A 12075-nucleotide genomic window follows, 5' to 3' on the forward strand; every position below is an offset into this window, starting at 1 on the left:
TCTAAGGGAGAAGACAGGGAGAGGCACGGCCCTGTCCAGCAGGAAGTGCCCCTCACCCCAGGAAGCGCAGCGGCCCTAAAGCTACCAGGGCCTCAGCAGGAAACACACAGGAGGGTGGGCACTTCAGAAGCCAAGATGACAGGGCAGGCGGGAGAGAATGGGGGCAGCTCCAGGGCACAGGTAGGCCTGGTTGGGCCAAGGGAGCTGGCTGAACATGCAGAGCGAACAACCCCCTCAGCCCAGAGAGAGGCCTGCATAACACCATCCACCATGCAGATGGCCCTGGGCCACCACGAGGAAGGGACCACTTGCCATGAGCAGCCCGTGTCTGCTCTTTATCTTGCAGTCCAGGGGATGAAGGACTTCCGTGGATAGGCAGCCAGGGCAAGGGGGTTGCGGCAGGGAGCTCCTCCCATAAAGATGCCATTCCATTGGGAAAAGCCTCCGTCTGCGAGTCAGATAAACGGCCTGGGTTCTTGGGACTCAGTGCTTCTACCTAGTGGTTTGAGGATCTTAGGCAAATTTCTCAACTCCCACTTCCCAATCTATAAATGGAGTGACTGTGATTCTGAGTCCCACTCTACATTCCAGCATTCAGTTTTTAACAAGGTGAGTGAATAAATGGCAACAAATCCTTGTAAGTTTGCCTACGGTGTGATCCTGACACGCACACTTAGCTCTGCTTATCACCTCAATACACGATGTCCTTAGAACGGACGACAATCCCATCTTCCTCTGGAGAATCTTCTCTCCCAAAACTTCCATCTGTGCCCAGTCTATCAGAGCACCAAATGCAGCCAGCCAGCATCCCTGGTGGCTCAGACAGTAAAGAACCTGCCTGCAATGTGGAAGACCTGAGTTCGATCCCTGGGTTGGGAAGATCCCCTGTAGAAGGGAATGGCAACCCACTCCAGTATTCTTGCCTAGAGAATCCCATGGATAGAGGAGCCTGGTGGGCTACAGTCCATGGGGTCGCAAAGAGTCAGACACTTAGGGTTCTTGATCCAGGGTTGGGTGAGGGCCCCAATTCCAAGTGAACCCAGGAGTCCCGTAGCAGTCCTGGGATGGGCTGCTGAGAAGGCGGAGGCCTGCACTGCTGGCAGATACCTTCTACCACGTGGGGGGTGAGGAAGGTGTCACGATAGAGAAGGGCAGGGTGAGGGGGCTGTTGTTTGAGCTCTTCCCTTCCCTGCATGTGGCAGCCATTCCCTCAGGTATGAGGCAATCGGTTCCCTTTTATCAAAGCACTTTTAGAGTTGGCTTTCGGCTGCTGTAATTGAAGAAGTCCAACTGATACAATCTTGCACACATGTATAACTATTTTCCATTTCATTTAAAAGAAATTTTAAAAACCACTATAGTATCACTTGCCACATAGTGCAAAAGGGCTGCCCTGAACCTGGGCCTGAAATCGTGCCCTTGATAAGTCCGCCCAGCTCAGGGGCCCTCAGGCACAGATTGATTCTGGGGTTCCCAGCAGTGACTCTGGGAACTCCCTGGCCAGGACCCACACCTTACTCCGGCTGGGGACACTGCCCAGATGTACAGATGGTAAGAGAGCCATTGATGTATGTAGTCTTTCTGGGTGGCCTGGGGTCAGGACTGCTCATAGCCAAAGTCCGCCAACCACGATAGCCAAAGTCCGCCAATCACGAGCAAGACTCTGGAGGGGAGGGTGCTGGCCGGCTGGGCCCTGAACCAGCTGAAGTGGTCAGGGCAAGAGAAGACCACCCTGGACATGGACTGCAGCGCGGAGTTGGGACCCTAGGCTCTATTCCTTGTCTAGCAATGGACTTGGGGGAAGGAATCCTTTCCAACTCGGTTTCTCAATCTGGTAAGAGTCATGTTTGACTTTTCTAAATGCTACCAGACACTACCCTGAATTCTACACCATCTATCCCACTCATTTCTAGCGGCCACCCCTCTGATGAGATACCTTACAGGTACCCAACAGTACCTCAAACTCACCCACACTCTAAGCCCCCAAAACCTGAACTTCCCTCTGTATTCCCAGTGTCAGCAAAGGGACATCATTCATCCAACCCTGAAACCTGGAAGTCATCTATGCTCCTTCCTTCCTCAACATCCTTCACCCAACAGTGTATCTGAGGTTTCCCACCTAAATCTCTCCCTTTTCTACTTTCCTCCACGTCTGCCACTCTCTCTCTATCCAAGAACTGCCATCCTCCACCTACAGTAGCCCCTGAACTGCTAAAGCCCCAGATCTACTCAAGAGACCTCCCTATGACCAATTCATTCTCCACAGAAAGGCCAAATGATCTCCCCAAATGCAGCTTCCATCAGATTCCCATTTCTATTCTTCTCAGACAAAGAACCAGACCTCCCAAAGCTGTGGGGCAAAGGCGGGCTCCCTCAAGACCCCACAGCCTGGCCAGTGGAGCTGGGGGTCACCCTGAGGCCGATATGGACCAGGCAGGTCTAGGAGCAGCTGCGTGCAGTTCAGAGCCCTGGCCGCCCCCGGGTTCTTCCATCCCCCCCGGCTGACTCTGAACTGGCTCAGCTTTCTAGGACTGACTCCTCCCCCGGCGCAGGCTTCATCTGACCCCAGATGGGAAGGGAGCTGGAGGCCAGGCAGGGGAAGCCCAGCTGGGCTGCAGACAGGGGCGGTATGTGTCAGAAAGGGGAGAGAGCAGGACCACAATAGCCTGTCAGTATCTGGGGCTAGCGGAAAGGAGGCAGCTGGCGGGAGTATAAACCTCCAGGAGTCTATCTCTTTCCTCTTATCCTCTTATTGGACCGACCCTTGACAGCCTCACAGCCCGTGGAGAACAAACAGTTGTTAACAACCCTGCCCATGCTTGAGGACAACCTGGCGTGACCTGCCCAGCTCAGAGAGCTGGGGCATCCCTTCCTGCCAGGGCAGTCTTGGGGGTCCGCCTGTCAGCCAGCCCTCCCCACCCTGCCTCTCCTTCCTGGGCAATGAAACCCTACACTCTGCCCACACTGGCCTCCCTGGGCCCCCGTGGTCCCCTGCCCTTCCAGGTCAGGCCTCCGCGTCACGCTATGTGCGGCTTGGCCTCACCGCCGTCCTTCTCTGCTCTCCTAAAAACCTCTGCTCCACCCTCCTTTCCAGGTGTGTTCTCAACCCTCAGTAGGCCCACCGGAGTCTGTGCTACTGACCCAGCACCTCCCATCTTCAGCTTGTGATCCAACCCCCCGAGCTGGCTTTGGGGGGAAATTCTTGCTAAAGTAGAGCCCAAGGCGGAAGGAGGTGAGGGGATTGGGAGCAGAGAGAAACAGGAAGCCTATACACAGTCACTGCAAAGCCTAACTGGTGGCCAGCATAGGAAGAGACAGATGTGATGAGAGACCAGATGGGTTTTTCTCTGCCTGAACCCAGGACAGAGGCAGAGCAAAGTTAGGGAAGGGGATGAGGGCAACGGGAGGCAGGGGGACAGCTCCCTTGGCTGCAGGAGCCCAAGTTCTCCAGAGAGGGTCCAGAGCAGGCTGGCTGCTGTTCAATATGTCCAACTGGTTAGCAGGAAGGTCAGACCAATTCTCACCAGCTCCTGGACCCCGTGGTGGTGTCCTGGGGCCCCAGCACTATCTCCCCTCTCAGGATATGGGGTTCCTCTGTTCGGCCTACTGGACAATTTGACAGCAAATCCATGAACAGATCTTTAAATTTATTTACAGATGAGGGGACTCTGGGGCCCAGAGAGGGGCAGCAATTTGCCCTGGGTCACACAGCACCCATTTCACAGCATCTTCCTAAGGAAGTACCAACGCTGGCTTCCCTACACTGGAAGAGCCTGAATCGGGTATCCTGCTGCTGTTCAGTTTCTAAGATGTGTCCGACTCTTTGCGACTCCACGGACTATAACCCACCAGGCGCCTCTGTCCATGAGATTTCCCACCCAAGAATACTAGAGTGGGTCACCATTTCCTTCCCCGGGGAATCTTCCTGATTTAGGGATCAAACCAACATCTCCTGCATTCGCTGGCAGAGTCTTCACCGCTGAGCCACCTGGGAAGCCCGGAACAGGGGTCCCCAAGACTACCCTAACCCCTTTCAAGCTTTCCTGTCTCCCCCTACCTGTGACACTTGGGGTCTCCTCCTGAGCCATGCCAGAGGACCCAGGAACCAGCCAGAAGCTACACAGGTGTGAGTCCGGGGAGATACCAAGCCCTCTGGGATAGGACAGAACAGAGAAAAGGCCAACTGCTGGAAAGTCCCTTGTGGCTGCCCACGTCTCAGACAGCTCCCGAGAAAACCCAAGAGAGACAGGGCGGGGCTCCCACCGGGGCTCCCACCCCTCCTCTGCCTTACCGCACAGCTTCGGTCCCTCTGGCTGCTGCCTGCTCACTTGTTCCGCCAGAGGACACAGCACAGGGGCCACAGAGACTTTCATTTCCTCTTGACTCTGGTTCCACCAGCATCAAATAACGAGTATTTTGTTTTCAACTGAACTTGAGGGTTGGGGGGAACTCTACTCAAAGGTCAGGGAGAGTCCCTTGCAAACCCAAAGGGATCCTCCCCACAAAGAAGGAAGAAGGTAGTAACTATGCATGGTAACAGATCGTTAACTGATTTGTAGATGTTTTGCAGAGTATACAATTATGGAATCGTTATGTTGTACACCTGAAACTAATATAATATGTCAGTTATATGTCAATAAAAAAAGAGGGAAGGAGGGGGAGGGAGTGGAGGAGCAGGGTGGGGCCATGGGGTGACCCGGGCAGGGAGGGGAAGCCCCCCTCCAGCCCTCAATTCCCTCACTTGTTCCTCTTCCTACAATCCACCTCTCAACTTCTCCTTTCACTACCCACGCCACCCCTCCAAATTCCTATAAACCACACGGAAAACTTGTTGATTTTTTTCCTCATCAGAGCAGTCCCCTCTAGACCAATCAGCGATTTGCATTTGTTGCTGATTTTCTCCCTCTGAAGGCTGCAGCCCTGCCCAGCCCAGGGAGTGTTGCTGGCCTGCTGTGCCGGGGCTTCCCAGCTGAAGGGTCCAGAGAGAGAGGGAGAGGACTGCTCTCTGGGGCCCTGAGTCATGCCCCAACACCTCAGGGTCTCCTCTGTCCCCCGAGCCCCCTTTCGGGAGCAGGATGGGCCTCGCGCCTCAAGCAGAGCGGCTTTCTGTGTCCCCCTCCTATGTTTCCCCCCGAGCCTAGAGAGGAAGAGAAAGAGAGAAAAGGAAAAAGGATGCTACTGGGCAAACGTGATGAAACCAGGAAGAAATGACCCTCCAGGAGGGAGATGCCTGTGCTACCCGCTACCCTCCATCTCAGTAGCCAGTAGGGGGATGTCAGTCAACCTCTTTCCCTCTCTGAGCTTCCTCATTTGCAGTCACATCCCCGTTAAGGAAGAAGCTGTTTGAGGATGTTTTTCAACATCTGATAGCAGAACTGTTGTTTTGTTTTAATATGATTATTTCACAAAACAAATTTAGCACTGACAGCAAAATAAGGAAAAATTACATTTGTCTCTAGATTTCTCTTGTTCCTGGTTCACCTTATTGTACACGGGTAGCAGGCACTGTGTTCATATCATGGAAGGCAAAATATTACATCCACTATGGCTGATTCATGTTGAGGTTTGACAGAAAACAGCAAAATTCTGTAAAGTAATTACCCTTCAATAACAAATAAATTTATATTAAAAAATCACACCCATTTGAATACTAACAGCTATAACTGAGGGAGACAGTCCTCTTCACCCCAGAAGATGATCCTCTCTGAAAACCTGCAGGGGTAAGTGTCCTTCAGCATCACTCCGCCTGCCCCACCTCAGAGAACCCTGCTCCCTTCCTCACTTTCTTTTTATGCATTTATTTAATTTTTTGGCTGAGTGGCATGTGGGATCTTAGTTCCTCAACCAGGGATCGAACCTGAGCCCCCTGCAGCGGAAGCGTGGACTCCTGATCACTGAACCAGCGGGGAAGCCCATTCCCACTCCTGCAGTAGGAGACCTCCCCAGTTCCCAGCTGGAAAGCTGGGGTGGCCAGAGCCCAGCCGGTGCCCTGGGGCCGTAGGAGAGGTCTGCACTGGCAGCGTGAAAGGGTGACTGACAGCACGCTGTACTTACAATAGAGATTTATAAATAAGCAAGAGGTGCCCCAGAATGGCTGCTTAGGGACACACACAGGCGGCCCTGGTGAGCCCAGCATAACTGAAGGAAATGCCTGTTTTCCTCAGATAGCAGGCAAAGTTCACACCCTCTCCGTGCAAAATGTCATTTGCAGATAGCTGCCCTAATAGTGAGAACTTGTTGCTAAAGAAAAAAGGGGAAAATCTAAATCCCAGGTCCCCAGAGAGCTGGGCCAGCTCCTTTAGTTGGTAAGGGCTCAGATACTGGGAAAACACAGTGGGGGAAAGCTGGGGCACAGCAACTGAGAGCGGGGAAGGGGGAGGAAGGAGAAGGGCACCCTCGGCGGAAGTGGAGAGACAAGAAGAGATGCAGGCATGCTAAGCATGGACCACAAAGCCCCAGTTGCTTTCAGAATGAACCGGGCCCCTGAGGCTGTGGGGCCCCACCTCCTCACGGCTGAGGCCCCAAACCTCAGGCAGGCAGCATAGAGTCCGGAGTAACAAGCTAACCAGGCTTCTGGGCGTGCTGTCAGCGCCCTGCACACAGCTCCTCCAAAGCAAGGATGCTTCATCTCCTGCAAACTCCTCCTCCTCCTGACTGCCCCACTTCAGCTAAAGGACCTGACCTCATCACCCAGGCAAGAAAGTGTCTAACCCCAGCCAAGTGACTGTCTGTTCCAGAAGATACCTACTTTCATAGTTCTCTAGAATCAGTCCCTTCTTTCCATTTTTACTGCCAAGTTCCAGTCTTCATTAGTTCTCACCTGGACCCTAACTAGTTTTCCATTTCTTCCCTCCCTTCTTTCCTTGTCCCCTTATGACCCAGCCATACCCTGCTACCAGCCTGCCCTCTGCCTGCTCAGAAACTTGTCAGAACCAAGCCCTCTTTCTGCTATCTGCTGAGTCAAGTCCTCACTGAACACTGTGCTTGACTGATCTCTTGCAATCTCTACTGCCTCTTCTTCTGGGGACTCCAATTTTTGGATACAGATTGGGGGGACTGCCTACTGTGTCACCAGCCCTTCCCCGGCCAAGGGAGGAGGCATGGCCCAGTCTGGGCCAACCGGACTCCCAACCTATGATGACAAAATCACAGAGCAGAGCTGGAACAGAGTTATCCTGGCCACAGTGATACCCTGAAGAGGCTGGCCTTTGGCTCCTGACATACCTACTCCAAGACCCTGGAGGGGGACTTCCCTGGTGGTCCAGTGGTTAGGAATCTGCCTGCCAATGCAGAGTACACAGGTTCGATCCCTTGTCTGGAAAGATTCCACATGCTACGGAGCATCCAAGTCCATGCACAACAGCTACTGAAGCCCGCATGCCCTAGAGCCTGTACCCCACAGCAAGAGAAGCCACTGCAACAAAGCAACCAAGCCCATGCACCACAGCTACTGAGGACAGCAGGCCCTAGAGCCTGTACCCCACAGCAAGAGAAGCCACTGCAACGAGAAGCCTGCATATCACAACTGGAGAGCAGCCCCCGCTCTCTGCAACTAGAGAAAGCCTGAGCGCAGCAACGGAGATCCAGCACAACCAAACATAAAATAAGTATACAATTTCTAAAAAACCTATTTAGAAAAAAAAAAAAGACGAATAATTGCTTTAAAAAAAAGACCCTGCAGGGGAGTCGGGTGTCGAGTCATTCCTTAGATTCTAGTTCTCATAGCCTTTCAATGAAGTCCTTTCCTACCAAAGTCAGCCAAGGTGTTGCTTGTAACCAGACTTCTTTTTAAAATGCCTCTCCTGTGCTCCAACCAAAAGGGAAAATTCCCTGAAAGCACTGTTATGGTCCCTTCTTCCCCTGCTGGCCAGTACGCTCCCCGGCCTGCAGGCACTGCTGGAACTCTACCTTCCCCTTCAGGGCCCAACCCAGAGTCCCCTTCTGAGCCCTCTTTGGAGATGACCTCTCCTCGTCTAAACCCACAAGCCCCTGGCTGCCCCTTCTGCCTCCCACTGCGGACATCGGAGTACCTGTCTTATCTCGCTCCTGGTGGACAACACCTGGCAGAGTTCCAGACTCAATAAATTCACTAGGCTTTGTGGGCAGACAACTCAAAGGCCAATTACAGGTTTTCTGGGCAAGACAGACAGTGAAGTGGCAAAGAGCACAGGGTCAGAAAGACCTGAGTCTGGCTTCCACATCCTCCACTTACCAGCTGAGTTTATGGGCAAGTCTCATAAATTCTGTAAGCTTCAGTTCTTCATCTGTGAAAGAGTGACAATAATGCTAACCCTGCAATGCTGCTGTGAGACTCTGATGAGCTGACACGCAAGAACATCTAGCCCAGTGCCTGGCTAGGAGTAACCACTCAGGGAACAGCAGCCGTCACTCCAGCTACTCACAGCTACTGGGTTGGCAGATGCTCTTTCGGCGGGCTGAAATCATGAGCCCTGGGCCTGCTGTGTGACCCACAGAGCATCTCTGTTTCTTAGTAACCCCACCTCTGCTTTATAAACCTCCTGAAAAACAGTCGGTGGGAAAATGCTTGGCAAAGTTAAAGCACATTGTAAGGGGTTCCTCCTGTTTGTCTCAATTTCAGAGAGTCCCAGGCATCCTGTCCAGTGCACAGCCATGGCCAGCACCCAACCTGCTCAGTCTGATGGACAGGGCAGATAAGCGCCTGGTTCAGTGTCTGCTTCCCCATGTCCTCGCAGCTACCCCTTTTCCAGAGCCCTGGTGCCTTAAGGTCCTGCTTTTGGGGGAAGGGTCCCTCCTTCAAATGGCCATAGCACAGTGTCTGCTATGTGGTTACAGGGGGACTGGGAGTTCAGGCCCTACAAGTCACCCTGACCATTAATCTAGCCAACACTGGAAAGCATGGAAATGGAAGGAAAAGAACAGCCCAGGGAAGCTGCCAGAACAATCCTGGGTGGGGAAGCAAGGTGGGAGGCAGCCTCTCTGAAGACTTTACATGTGCCTGGATTAATTGCCCAGGCAATTCTCATGGCCCCAAACCAGCGGTTCTCAAGTGCTATGGTCAGGAAGCTGGACAGAAATAAAATCTTAGGCCACACCCAGACTGCCTAAATCAGAAATGTCTGGAAGTGGGGCCCAGCAAACTTACACAGCTCTTCAGGGGGTTTACTGAACACCTACTCTGTGCCAAGGACCAAGCCACGGGGTGATATTTCAGAAACGCAGACACATCTGAAGGACTTCCACAGTCTAACGGTGGGGGGGCAGGGGTGTGTGTGTGTGTCAAAATCAAGTTCACAATACACAAGACAGGATGGGGTACAGAACAAGGCAAAGGAATCAGCTTCTCGCCAAGTCCTCCTCCCCCGCCAGCTCCTCTCTTTCCATGTTGGGAAGGGGGAACTCCAATTCTAGGAAACCTGCCCCCACCCCATGCTCCTCTTTGAGACTCCTCATAACTGCAGGTAGTTTTCAAAAGAAGAGTGATCCTCGCCCTGAGGCATCTTTCAGATCCAGAGGTTTGGCTTGTGGGGAAATGGACCCTGAGGCCACATCCAGTGGTTCTTAGCAGCTGAGAAATTGACCCCATCTGGGGTCTGGGCTCAGAAAGTTCCTAGAGGGCTGTGAGCATGCCACAGTACATCGTGGCACTGCACTCCCATGCAGGGTCACTCCCACAAGCCCCTGGCAAGCTCACACAGTGAGCGCAGATGCAGACATAAACACACATACAGACAGTTGGCCCCCTGGCCTCCCTGCCTCCATTCTCAAGTTACAAGGTTAAAGACGTCCTATTCACAGCCAAGGGGGAGGGATGAGAGAGGGGTTGCTGAAGCAGGGAACCATCTGGTTCAGATCAAGATTGATCATTCAGGACCCCAACGGAACTCCCAGAGCCTGCCTTCCCGATGGCTTACAGATTTCCCTCCCTCCCCCAACTTCCCAGTGGGAAACTGAAAACGGCTAGGAAGGGATTGACCCACAGGCAAATCTGCCGAAGGAAGGTAAGAAAACAAAACTAAACAAACAAACAAAAAACCTATACAGGCAAGTCTCCGCCACCTCTCTGAGCCCTGGCTCCCTCTTTCCTTCAAACCCTGAACACCACGACTAAACTTGAGATCACCACCTACAGTCACTACGTCTTCCTCCACAAAGAGCTCAGGGGGCACCTAGCAGGCATCCTTCCCTTTGCTGGCAACCATCTCCAAAGTTAGCAGCAGAAGCAAGATGAGGATTAGGGGTGTGGTCTCCCAGACTTCTCTTATGCCGCCATCTCCACCAATGTAGGAGGTCCCCTCCATCTCGGAGGGATGGTGGAGTCCACCACACATAATGAGAGGAAGAAATGACCAACCAGCTTCCAGACAACTGCCCCAAAGACAAGATGGGAGTGTGCATCACTGGCTAGGACTGCCTTACCCAGGGACTCCAGAGTGCCCTGAGCCCCCTCGGCAGCATTAGCTGAAAGAAGCTGCCACCCCCTTCCCAGCACCAGCACCTCTCTCCCCTTTCCCCCAACACCACTGTAGACTCTGTTCTTCAGTGTTTTACTGTAGCTGTAAAGCAAGAGGCAAGATGGGAGATGGGTGCAGTTGGCAAGAAATAGAAATCAAAAGTCTAACTTGAGTAAAGGAGTGATGGGTGGGGGACTCTATAGGCAAAGGAGGCCAGAAATTAAATACAGGAAGGAGGAGGGGGAAACAGAAGTGGGAGAACATCAAAAGGGAGACTAAAGTGAGCTCAGCACAGAGCTGCAGCAGGCGACTGGGAAGTTTGGTCCAGTCACAGAGGAACGAATGGAGGGAAGAAATGACTCTTTCATGCCAAGGCAAGGGCTCAGACCAGCCCCACAGGGCTGGGGCATGGACTTGGCCAAGTTCCTGGTTTGTGCTAAGCCTCGGTTTCTCCGAAGTGGGAAGGAGGTCAGGCTGTTAGGTCTCATCAGAGAGAACTGGGCCACTGTGGATGGCTCGGGGGCAGTGCCAGGTAGGGGAAAGAGACGAGGGGTGCTGATGGTGCAAAGACAGCCTGTGGCCAGGAGGAGCAGGGTGAGGGTCTCCAAGGGGTGCACAGGCCAGGAGCGCGCGCGGGGCTGGGGGTGCGAACTAGGCAGTGGACTGAAGTCGGGACTGGGGCATGGAGCGCTTCTAGGGGCTGGGCTGGGGGGCTGGGGACTGCAACCACGGGGTGAAAGAGCCGCGCGTGGGAGCGGCTGGAGGTGCAGGGGCAGAAGGCGGGCAACCGGGAGGGAGGCCAGGGTAAGAGGACCACCGCCCCCACGGGGAAGCCCAGCGCCTCGACCCAGGGGAAGTTGCCGGGGTGGACCGGGAGGGTCTGGGCCGCTGGTCGAGCCAGCTGCCCGCGCGGAGGGGATTCGTGGCAGCCAGGGGCCCGGGGCACCTCACATCCCGCCCGCCCGCGCACCTCAGTCAGCTCCGGGCGCCGCGCGGGCCATGCTCGCCGCTCCAGCCGCCGCCGCCGCCGCCGGCGCAGAGAAAGCCGCCGCCGCCGCCAGCGTCCGGACCCGTTAGCTCAGCGACTCCCCAGTCCGCCCGCAGCGAGCCAGTCCCGCCCTTGCCCGCCCCCAGAGAGCCGCCGCCGCCGTCTCAGCCCGGCCCCTCCCCCCACCCAGCCTGACTGGAAAGGAAGGGTGGGAGCGGGGGGCGAGGGCCCCCTCCCCACTCACATCCTCCGGCCCTGCCTCCTCCCCCTCCCCCTCTTGCCTAGTCATCCTGGGAAATGGAGTCCAGCGCGCGCCGCGCCGCCAGGAGAGCCCGGCGCGCGGAACTACTACTCCCAGAAGACAGCGCGCCAGCCCGCGCGCTTGTGGGCTTTGTAGTCCCACGGGGGCTCCGGGCGTCTACAGCACGAGTGGGGAGGGGGATGGGAGGCTTCCACTCCCGTGAGGCCGGGGTACCGACCGCGGAGACAGGGTGTGGGGTCTGCGACGCGCTGTGCCAGGGCTGAATACCTGGACCTCGAGGGGGGCGCCCAGCAGCGGAGGATGCCTCTCACACGGCTGTGGTCCGCTGCAGCCGCACAGGGCTGCAGGCGAAGCCTCTGGCCCGAGAGCCTCACGCCTGGGACGGTTACATT

At 54.8% G+C, this 12075-nt stretch overlaps 1 protein-coding gene across 2 annotated transcripts in view; it reads right to left on the reverse strand.

The window, feature by feature from the left end:
* ST3GAL2 (ST3 beta-galactoside alpha-2,3-sialyltransferase 2) overlaps window positions 1-11543 on the reverse strand; it is a 58508-nt gene extending 46965 nt beyond the window's left edge. For both annotated transcript variants that reach the window (XR_014059185.1, XM_081508754.1), the window contains exon 1: window positions 11404-11543. The gene's annotated coding sequence lies outside the window, so the exon portion shown is untranslated. The remainder of the gene's footprint in view (window positions 1-11403) is intronic.
* Between the last annotated feature and the right edge of the window lie 532 nt (window positions 11544-12075).

This window comes from Giraffa tippelskirchi, chromosome 7 (assembly GCF_054371585.1).
Source record: "Giraffa tippelskirchi isolate mGirTip1 chromosome 7, T2T-mGirTip1v1.2.pri, whole genome shotgun sequence".
Lineage (NCBI taxonomy): Eukaryota > Metazoa > Chordata > Mammalia > Artiodactyla > Giraffidae > Giraffa > Giraffa tippelskirchi.